The 8,520-nt window shown below is 43.2% G+C and overlaps 1 protein-coding gene across 6 annotated transcripts in view; it reads right to left on the reverse strand.

The window, feature by feature from the left end:
* Positions 1-8,520, reverse strand: part of LOC111251533 (uncharacterized) — a 93,095-nt gene that overhangs the window by 8,820 nt on the left and 75,755 nt on the right. The gene's annotated exons all lie outside the window — the stretch shown is intronic.

Consider the following 8,520-nt stretch of genomic DNA (forward strand, 5'->3'; position numbering starts at 1 on the left):
CGTTAATGGAAGAGCAAACAGAGCCACTATGAAAACCGTCAAAGCCACATCGTTCTTGAATTGGTTTACGTACAGGTAAACGTACTGCGTAGATATACTCAAAGAAACCCCAAACGGTAGTAGAAGAAATGACCTAGCTGCTCACTAGAGCCTGCCGAAGGTTAGCACTTAAGGGCGCGGCATGACAAAACAGGATTTATTTATGGGGTTAGGGAGGGGCTAACAGCGGAATTAGCGAGGGCCAGCAGATGTGCACTGCTCAGGTCTGACTGTATTACTTTATCCATCCTATGGCAATATACCCGCCTTCAATCTGCCTTTGCTTTACATCTTAACTTCAAGTAGTTAACTAACAAATTTCAATTGATTAACAAGCAACTGACGACTCGTAGTTCCTGACAAGCAACGAAGCCCTGGAGGATGGGGCACAGCAAGCTGGAAGCAAACTCACCGCGCGCGCGAATAAGGAACGAACGAAACTAGAATTTGCGTTTATTCATCTTTCTCCCTTGCCTCTCCCTCTTTTTTCTCTTTCCTTCCCCCTCTCGCTTTCTATTTTTTGCCATAGGGTAAGTGACAATGCGTCGATAAGTGCACAACGTACTAAATGAAGCGCACTACTCTTGTTCGGCTAGTGCCGCTTTATATGCTCTGAAAAGGAAGTGTGAAGCTTTAATCAAGTCTGCATTGTTACTACTCATTACCGATGACGCAAGCAGCCGTTAGAAAAAAACAGCATTTACATCTGTAAGTGTACGTTAACAATAACTAGATATGTTTCATTTTCAACCTTGGCAAGTATTCGTTATCAGCACTTGTTTGACTATGGGTTATGGATTTTAAAGCAAATGACGCCGTAAAACTGCACTGAAGGGCTTGCATACGCCCAAATACGGCGTTCTTTGACGAGAAGGACACTCTAGTGTCTGATGTGGATTGGATCCGATGTGGAAGATGTTAGATAACACTAGGAGAACATTATGGGACAGTCAGGGATCTGAGGCTGACGCACCTCTGTGACACCTCTGTGTACGGATTATGAATACTACATAGTTTTACCTTGAAGCTTTTAGTATGCGATCTTCCAAATTGCGGCTTAGAAGTGGGCTTTTTATTTAGAGTACGTAGATCGTGTCAATCATAGTTGACATATAGCATAGCATAATGCAGTGACACACAATCTATGACGTCAACACTACCTATACGGAAGTCTATATAAGATGTTTTTTAGCACTTCTAACTGGACGACTCGTGCCTACATGAATTTACGTGTTCATTAATGGGTATCTAGAAAAACGCAGCATGATAAAGCTTAAGTCAGAGTTCGTAGAACATCTATGTGCTGTATCTCCATTCTAATATTTCCAAGGCTTAACTTTCGTTTGTATGACGCTGCAAGTACCATTCGTTTTAGGTTTGTGTTGCCAAAATTGTGACGACAACCACCAAGGCATTTTGGGCACAGAACTTGATATTTAGAAAATTCACCTAACGCTACCTAGTCTATCTTTGCGTACCTTGCTCTCACTTGTTTCCCCCATGTTGTGCGCCTGATATATTTCTAATACCAGCAGGTATTATATGGTCTGACAATAGCTATTCCAGGATATTTAATACTCGAATTTTCAGAAATGTAATTTCATATTTAAGCCTACGTATGCCCTTACCCCGTGTATAATGTGATATCTGCATCACAAACAACCCCTACGTACTCGAAAAAGTATACAATGAGCGCGTATGGAAAACCATCGAGGTATCGCCTCTGACATTTACTGCGTCACATGGGGTTCCTTGCCATATATCAAGAGTCGTTTCTCTAAAAACCTAAGTATCCTATATATCATTTATTAGCTATTCCTATAGTGCTCGTTATGCGAGCTACCCTATCGGCGTCGGCCTTGCGTATACGTGAAACCGAGCTTCAACGACTTTGGCAGAACTGAATGTAAATTTCATGGGTGTCACCTCCTACGCTAAACGACTTCAACTCGTACCTATAACTCGGCTGTTTTTCCTTGCTTAAGTAAAGAACTCATGCTACGTTAACATTACAACATGATCGAAGGAACAGTGCGACCACAACTAGCTAAATTAATTGTGACCATTTTATTTATAAAAATCCTCGTAAGTACGCTTCGTCTTCATTTTTCAATTATTTTCATATACAAAACACTTCAATTAACATTCAAAAATGACAACAAGCTGATAAGCTTTCAAGTAATTTTACCATAGAGTTTTGGGACAGGTCGTGGCTTAATTTTCCGGCAAAAGGTTGAACGTTCCAAACATGCCATACTAAGTAACTGAATATCGGACAGAACTATCTCCTGAGGTGAAGGAATACAGAATTAATATCGAATACAAAAGCGGGACTTTAGTGCTTTATTACCATTAAGGGCTGGCCGACAATACATTAGTTTTAATTTCCTTTTCGTCTAAGAGATCCATTCGCTTGATCAATTATTTGATCCGAATCGTTTACGCATACTGCCATAAGTTGTCTTGGGTTTCAACACCCCAACCATCGTTGGGCATTTACATAAGAAATTTGCGGGCGGCCATTGACCCACCACGGGGAGCTCGCGTCTCTGTTGTGACATCGGTGAAAAGTTCATCACAGACGAAGTTCTGCGCCTGTGTCTACTGCGAGAAAGGGTAGGTCAAAGAGAGGCGGCAAGTGCCTTACAAATCACTAATGTATCGGGCGGACCGATATGGAAAAAGCCCTTCCTGCGTTCCGTCGAATTCGATTTCGAGATCAGATCTAAAACAAATTCTAAGCTTTGTTATATAATAAATTTTGATATATAATAAAGCCCAAACCATTACTGGTCACTAACCTGTAAATAATAGTAGTAATCATAGTTAGGCTTACCGTAATATCAACTTAACCACAATCTATAATATAATTTTGTTATATCGACAGTTTTTCGTACGCAGTCGGAAAAACCTATTGAACATGAGATCATGAATGCGCTCTTGAAGCTTTTGCAACGGCAATATGGCCGTGTTTCCCTCTGTCGGACTGTGTTCAAAATTAGGGAGTATTGATCAGTAGGTGCTAACACTCAGTTAAACTCAATCAAATAATTTACCTGAAACATATATGTGTTTTTTTGTTATTTGCGTAGTGTCAACCGAATAGGCCTTTCTTAAACCCGTAAATAGAGAAGGTGTCAATAAATATAGTATTGAAAATTGTGATTTATTTTTTTTTAATTTTCAACTTTGATTTTTTCAAAACTACGTTTAAGCAATATCGTATATTCAACCCTACGTCAGCTTAACAAAGTGTGCACTATACACACCTGTTGAGGTGCAATTGCCAAAAATGTTATTTTTCTATATTCAGTCAATAATAAACGCGTAAGATTTTAGGAGGTTCAAAACGTTTTTTTATTATTACTGTCTGCGTGATTATAGACGTTCCGCAGCCAGAAATCATATAGGTAGATACAAAATGATCTCGTCCAGACGTCATAACAATGTATTTCAATACTAACAGGAATCACGAAACTACGATCCTTAAGGGGTATACACGTGAGCTCGCTACTGCTCCCATCGTAGCAGAAAACAAAAGATCGACCGACCCTCCAGCGAGCGACCCATAAAGGAACTAGTGAAACATCTTTATTCAGCCGTGTATCCGCTAACCATCTTGACGACGACGTGCCTGATGCAATCAGCGATGAGTGCAGCCGCACTCCTTTACATACGAAGGTCGACTTGACACGCATGCATTATCCACGCATATTAATAAACACACGCATATACGGCCACGCAGACAAAGATATCAGCAGCGTACGCTCGCACGAGTATGAGAGAGTCCACCGCATAGTTTTATTGATTACCTTGGTGTCGTATACACTGACCCAGGGCCCATAGTGGCCCACCCAACAAATGCACCCAGCTAGCCAGGCGAGAAGGCCGTTGCCTAGAAGCTTGGTGAGGATGGGTCGACTGATTCTGAACAGTACCACGACGTCCTCAGCGTTATTGGACTCCTGCTGCCGTTTAGCTATGTTGGCTTCTCGGTGCTCAGACATGCTAGGTTGCTGCTCGTTGAAGTCATTGACGGGGTCTGCTGCACCAGACCGTCACTGTTGGGCAAGTGGTAATGAGTGACGAAGACGATCGCCCTTCTATGCCCCACTGTCTCCATCCCCTGCCTGCTTGACTGCCTAGTTGCCTGTTGCCACCGTCTAAATCGAGATAGTACTAATGTGTTCCCGATATACGGGGGTATTCCCTATCTCAAGGGCAAACGAAGGGAGGGATTCTTTATACGGGGGCAACTCAGAGCTGTTCGAGCCATAGGGGCGCCCTAGCTTGTTTGTTCCATCGTTCTTTCCCCCGCTGGCATTTCTATGAGTTCAGCTCTGACATCCTCTGACTCCATCGCCCCAGTGGCAACTAGGCTAAGCGACGACGGTAGGGATGTCTCTCGTCAGGTAGGCACAACTGACAGAAAAGGCCAGTAACCAGAAGCAGGACGTCAGGTCGTGTTAATGGTGTACAGTAACCGGACTGAGCGGATGTTCGGACCCGACGCTTGGGACTTGCTGAAGCCTGCTTCGCTGAAGAAAATGCGCTCGTTGCGTCGACAGCAGCGGCCTTAGGTCCGCACCTCCGCCGAACGACGCCTTGCATCATAAACCATCGTACATCGCCTCCTAGTACCGTCGTCTCGTCTAGTCATCCTCGTCAGCCTCTCGTGTATATATAATCATGCTGCACACTGGGGGCCCCTCGGTAGCAACGAGCTCCGTGTCGCTCGCTCGGTCGCTTGCTCACTCATCTTCGTGACCAGGGTCGTAGCTTGGTCGTTTGGGTCGGTTCCTAGATCCAACCTCCACCACTACCTCCGGGTTCAGGCTTGTCTTCACAGTCCTAATTTACTTGTCGCAGTCACCACTGCAGCATTACTTTATGCTTGGGGATGAGTTTAAAGTGAGGCTTGCGAAACGACTGAGTGGGCGGCCGAACGGAGGAGATAGATCAAATGAGAAAAAGATATACAACTGAGCTGCATCGCATACGGAACATGGCCGCTGACAGCCCTCACTATTGGTGCTCAATATTTGATCCTATATATAACAGTTTACTAATTAGTGTTAATTCATCGGTAAATTTTTCGAACCAACTTTATCTCGTACTAATGCTCCTATTTTTTGGAGAAGCATCTACTGTGCCGCAAGGGTGAGGGAAACGATACTTTTTCTCTTCCGTAAGTCATCTAACGATGTCGATATATTTCGTGTATATATATATATATATATATAAATCTTAACATGGCTCGTCCGTGTTATATTCTTGTTCACCGCAGGAACATCGCTCTGTAACGTCTGCTATTGTAATAAAGTATCGTGAAAAATAGTTATTTTAACTTTTTATTTATATTAATATTTAAAATATTATGTCGATAAAACAGGGAATCAAAAAACACAACGATTATAGCCGGGGGTGTGAAAAGTATTTTAAGGAATATTCAACACAGCATTACGTTCCCCTGCTTTAAACAACATCGCTTAATAAACTAGGTACAACGAAACAGTACAAACACACGCCGGTGCATCGTTTGCGCGTTGTCATGCGACCGCTACAAAACACGTAAGTTATCAAAAAAGCATATTTCAAGTTCCATAGCACTGATATGTGTGTCATCTACGATTGACGTTGGTGTCATTCAAAGGCTGAACTTTGCTGACACCAGGAAAAATGATGGTTTGTGCTTATGAGCCGCGTATAGTAATACTGTTACACAACTTATAATTTGCTACAATTTCAGCTTAAAAATGGTTGCTCCTCATAGGGTAATAAGCTTAGCTGGGTAGCCTAGGATTAATCTCGCTTCGTCGTCCGCAGCCCGGCAACTTCGTTCGTCCAAAACCCGTACTATCAAAGGAAAATCAAAGAAGGTGGATCTAAATACACCTGCAGCCGTGGTAGAAAAACAGTATGTAGCTTCTGCAAATTTAATAAAGACCACCTATTAGCTAATCTCTTCATGCGGGATGAACTTCGACCAACATATACGATTAACCCATATTGACAACCCAGATTTTAGCCCGTTGGATAATTATATATAGAGCATGATTGTACGAGAGTTCGACATGACTACGTCGACTTGCTAATTCGTACTTTTATCGGGAAGGCGCTGGCAAAGTTTTAAAGAGAATATTGGAAACGAATATGTGAACGGTTAATTGAACCTGTCGTCAAGGAACACGGATGTAACATTTAATAGACATGACCGTCATCAATGACACATTTACATTTAATAGTTAAAATTTAGTAAAAATAATCCTTAGACAGAGCTTTAGGAACCACTCATAAGAACGCATGGAAAAGTAGACTGATCATTTTCTATATACGGACAGGCTTACTTGCACAATTTAGAAGAAAAATAGAATTAGGAAAAAGCACCGAGTTACGAAGCGTATTCCATACTAAATTTACTCTTCTGCATTGTAATATATATACATATATAGGTATAATATATATATGTATAAGACAATACTTTAAAAACAACGAATGTAGGCAACGTTGAAAACGGACGCAGCCATCTTACAATACAAGAATTGATAGCATTTGTTTTGCTTCATTGCGCCTCTCGCGTTTAATAAACAATCATTAAGCGTTAAATGACTGTGTCATTGACTACCGTTGTACTAAGCATGTGCTAAAGTGAAGAAGCCATGATGGGAGATTTCCTTTGCAGATCTATACGTATCTATATGTTAGCTTTATTATCAGATTTTGTGGGAGAATAATTAGCCTCTATAAGCTCTCTAAGTATAATAACAATTCTATTTCTCTCACCACGTTCCATATCGTTTTTCAACTTAACACAGTTCATACAAACGTTAGCAGACCACAAAACTTGGGCAGAACTTATATACCCGACTCGATAATTTGAGCTGGAATATCTTGCACTACTATACATTGTTGTAGCGGTGGTGCGACACGGAATTCCGTTTCGCGATGCGTCCTTCCCCGTTTACGGAGTTCCCCATATTCCAGAGTTCCATGTAAGCTTCAGCTACACTTTGAACTTCAGTAACAATACCAGATGTCTGTATAGCAGGTAGTAGCGATAGTTCTCAAATACCTGGCAATAGAAAACGCCCGAGGGGCTTGGCCGGTTGCATTGGCTGGTCGATCCAGTCCTTAGTCTCAGGTCACATTCAGTTCCGAGTAGTCCTTTCTCTCCGTTCCTATTTCAGACAGTACTTGGCGTCAGCGCACTCTCCAGCTACCCACGTACCCAAACTAGCCTAACAGCTGACGTACCCAGTAGTACCTACGCAGCCTGACGCGGACCTCAACATCGCCCCTGCCGCCAGCTTGGTCCTTCATCGCCTGTGGGCTAGAAGCACTACTCCCGAGCGCTGCCGCTGCTCTGTTCCTGCCGTTAGTGTCTCTCCCACGGACTATTTCTTCTGTGAGTTGGTATTCTAAGTGCGGCTTTAGGCCTACAAAGCAGCCACGCGTACACAGCGGGTCGTCAGTCGGCGTGCCTGGCCGTACGCTCGTTCACTTCCACCGTCGCGTTCCCCAGGGAATGTCGGCCGGCGTCGACCGAAAAGGTCGCGCTTCTACGGTCGCTTCTAACGCCGGCGACAACAACAGAAACACGCTACGGCCGTTTGTAGTAGTCACCGCAGAAGCGGTAGCTGCCACCGTTGTTGTCACATACAGAGAGGACGCGACAACGATAGGACAGACAGGCGGACAAAGCCGCCTGGGGTGGCAACAGCACATTAGTGGCAACAGTAAACAAGAGCTAGTCTTTGGTGGTTTGCCCTCCCCTCCCCCCGTTTTCCCAAATTCCCCGCTTCTTTTCCCAGCCTTTTCCTCCGTTTCGGATCCACAAGTGTATCCTATTCGTGCCCGAGTCCGGTGTAGTATCGGCCGCCTAGACATTCCTGTTTATGTATTTTTATCACTTGATCCTCTAACGCCTGTATCGAGCCGGCAGAGCAGGACCAGATTAAATGTCGTTGTTGTAAATATAATCGTGAAGTCAGACTGAATACAAGGCTTGCAAGCAGCAGCCTTCCAGTGAATACAATCAATGTTGTTGTTCTTAAAAGGAGTTCCACTTGTAACTACACATTTGCACGTAGTTCTGTTGTAACTGCTTTTGGCTTTCCTTGGCAACGTTTTGTGTTATTATTGTGATATTAGAGTCGCTGGAATCAACAGCGTAGATTTTTGCGTTGGATGTGAAGTTATGTCGAGAAGCTGTATCCGCCTTTTGATAAGGACTACAATCCCTACTTCTGACCCAGTTCCAGTTCTGGGCTTGAAGCCAACGACACATTTGTTTAGTCGACACATAGCATATTCGTTTGTTTTACATTCTCTTTTCGTTTGCGTAGAAGAGAAATAAACAAAGGCTACATGAGATGGCTGAACCGGTAATCACATTATAACAGACACACGACGGCAGATTAGCCAGCCGAAAACTAGGCCTGGCCAGAATATTGAACCATCAAAATCAATAGGCTCGGCTTT

Source organism: Varroa destructor, unplaced genomic scaffold (assembly GCF_002443255.2).
Source record: "Varroa destructor unplaced genomic scaffold, Vdes_3.0 BEIS01000005.1, whole genome shotgun sequence".
Lineage (NCBI taxonomy): Eukaryota > Metazoa > Arthropoda > Arachnida > Mesostigmata > Varroidae > Varroa > Varroa destructor.